Source organism: Schistocerca cancellata, chromosome 4 (assembly GCF_023864275.1).
Source record: "Schistocerca cancellata isolate TAMUIC-IGC-003103 chromosome 4, iqSchCanc2.1, whole genome shotgun sequence".
NCBI classification, from domain to species: domain Eukaryota; kingdom Metazoa; phylum Arthropoda; class Insecta; order Orthoptera; family Acrididae; genus Schistocerca; species Schistocerca cancellata.
Genome location: NC_064629.1, coordinates 186,575,230 through 186,578,155, shown reverse-complemented (window position 1 = coordinate 186,578,155; position 2,926 = coordinate 186,575,230). Strand labels below are relative to the sequence as shown.

Genomic DNA, 2,926 nt, shown 5'->3' with positions numbered 1-2,926 from the left:
AATCGCAGTTTGACTCGGTAGCAAATAGCATAGTATGAACTTTGCTCAACAGATGGCACTGTTAACTGCGCTTTTTAGTTGCTACTTGCGACTCTTAGTTGCGACTTGTCACGGAAATCGCAGTTAGACTCGAGAGCGTGTCGCAGAGATGAGCGTAGTACGAACTTTGGCCAACAGATGGCACTGTTAACTGCGCATTTTAGTTGCTACTTGCGACTTCTAGCCGCGATTTGTCACTGAAATCGCAGAAAGCAGTACGGAATTCGGCCAACAGATGGCTCACGGCGTTGAATGTGATATGCTACTTGCGACTGCTAACTGTGACTGAAATCGCAGTTATATTTTGTAAAGTTGTTATTGTGATATGTGACTTCTCAATCACTGTGATTTCTAACAGATACGCGATTTCCTGCCCACCACTAACCTGCAGGGATATCACTGACGAATAGTGATGGGCTAAACTGCGATTTTCCGATATCAGTGATTTCTGTGAATGCTACTTTTCAGTATCTGTTATTCTTAACTGTGATTTGTCGCAGTTAAGAGTCGCAGTTAAGGAACATAGGTCGTGTATCCCTCCGCCACTGCTATTTCTGCGATTTCTGCTACTTCCGCGATTTCTGCTACTTCTGCGATTTCTGTGACTTCTGCTACTTCTGCGATTTCTGCTACTTCTGCGATTTCTGCGACTTCTGCTACTTCTGCTACTTCTGTGATTCCTGCGATTTCTGCGACTTACCACCGTTTGAGAAAGTTACATCTGTCAACACAGAAAATTGCATCTCAACAAACCTGTCTTTGGCAAGTATGTTTTACCTTTTTTCTTCCGTTGGCTTTAATTTTGTATTAGAGAAACAGCTGTGAAAATATTAATAGTGTAATTAAAATGTAAGTAGCCGTACAGTACCGTAATAGTTCGTATTTAGAAAATGAATTCTAACCTATTGTTATGTTCACAGGTACCTGAACTACATTTCAGTCACTCAGTAAAGTGATAACTCAAAATATCATTGTCAACAGATCTGAAGTAATTGCCACTGCGTCTTTAGACCGTTTTCGTCAGACGAGAGGTTAGTTTCTAAGCGTTTCGATGGACTTAATTACTTCAGTGAGATCGTTCTTGCAAATGTGATATTCATTGTAGCAAATATTAGCAATCTACTCTGTCAGTTATATTGCTAGTAATTAATGACAGCAAAAATTGTTTAATAATCCTTGTGTTTTTGCAGACACAGTTCTGACTCTGATTACTGGTTGCTGTACGTATCTATCCACATCAAGGCTGTTTTTGAGAGAGACTCGTGAAGATTCAAGACAGCTGTTAGAGGATTTGCAGTATAAAAGTGAAATAATTTTGAAACAAGTGTGTGAATGATTAAACTGTGTTTTATTGAAGTTGTTGTGCGATTTTAAAGGAATAATAAATGTCAAATACAGTGAGTGAATAATAAAAATCTCATTTACCACATGTTTAAGCCGTCCTATACCCATAATTTTCCGCCACTTACTTATTGGTAAACACTTGTTGGAGAGTGACATGCCGCCCCCCCCCCCCTTTTCTCCACAATCTTGGTGTGACACTGACCTGTAACATATCCCGAAGTCTACAATATGCATTTTGAGGCTGTTGATATAAAAGTGGGAAGTACAGATCGTCCAGTTAAATCAGGAATAGATTAAGTGCATTACTTGAAAGTAACACAGGAAAAGCTTACTTATGTAGGTGGTAGTAGTGTCGGCAAAAAGTTCTTGTGTGTGAAGTTGCCATGTAGAACACCAGGTGTAAAACTTTTCTCCCGAGTCTTGAACTGTGTCGGAACAAAAGTGAGGCATTCATATTACTGTTTTCATTTCTCTACACTTATACAGATGTCTGAGTTCTGCTGTGTTAACATTGCAAAGTCCTGTAGGCATGTGGAGTATTAACCAAAACTGTCATATTGGAAGCAGAATCAAACACATTTGTTACGTTACTTGATATTTTCAGGAGAAAAAGGCAATGTCGCTTCTTATTAATATAATACATTCAGAGTCACAGCAGTATTTGACCAACCATAACTGATGCTGAATGTGCATGTCGTCATATAATATGAAGGGCTTATTTCAATAGTGTTACAAGTCCATTACATCCATATGCTTGAATATTTCTGGTATCTCAAATGCAGATTTGTCAGCGCTCATTTAACTTTACGACTCTGTATCTCAAAATGAACAAAAATGGACTTGTACCACTATTGAAATAAGCCCTTCATATGCACACACAGCACATCGATCTCGTGAGGCACAAGGCTCTCATAACGAAGTACGTACGTCGGTCAACAGATGACACTAGGAAAAGAATGTTAACTGCGCTTTTTAGTTGCTACTTGCGACTCTTAGTTGCGATTTGTCACGGAAATCGCAGTTTGACTCGGTAGCGAATAGCGTAGTATGAACTTTGCTCAACAGATGGCAGTGCTAACTGCGCTTTTTAGTTGCTACTTGCGACTCTTAGTTGCGACTTGTCACGGAAATCGCAGTTAGACACGATACCATATCGCAGAGATAGACGTAGTACGAACTTTGATCCACAGATGGCACTGTTAACCGCGCTTTCTAGTTGCTACTTGCGACTCTTAGTTGCGACTTGTCACGGAAATCGCAGTTGGACTCCATAGCGTACCGCAGAGATGGACGTAGTACAAACTTTGGCCAACAGATGCCACTGTTAACCGCGCTTTTTAGTTGCTACTTGCGACTCTTAGTTGCGACTTGTCACTGAAATCGCAGAAAGCAGTGCTAAATTCGACCAATAGATGGCTCACGTCTTTGAATATGAAATACTACTTGCGACTGCTAACTGTGACTGAAATCGCAGTTAGATTCTGTAAAGTTGCTACTGTGATATCTGTGACTTCTCAGTCACTGTGATTTCTAACTGATACGC

The 2,926-nt window shown here is 40.2% G+C and overlaps 1 long non-coding RNA gene across 1 annotated transcript; it reads left to right on the top strand.

The window, feature by feature from the left end:
* The first annotated feature begins 733 nt into the window (after nt 1-733).
* LOC126183419 (uncharacterized) lies at nt 734-1,396 on the top strand. Its single transcript, XR_007536749.1, has 3 exons — nt 734-805; nt 960-1,070; nt 1,230-1,396. It is a non-coding gene; the product is annotated as an uncharacterized LOC126183419 (long non-coding RNA).
* Nucleotides 1,397-2,926: the final 1,530 nt, after the last annotated feature.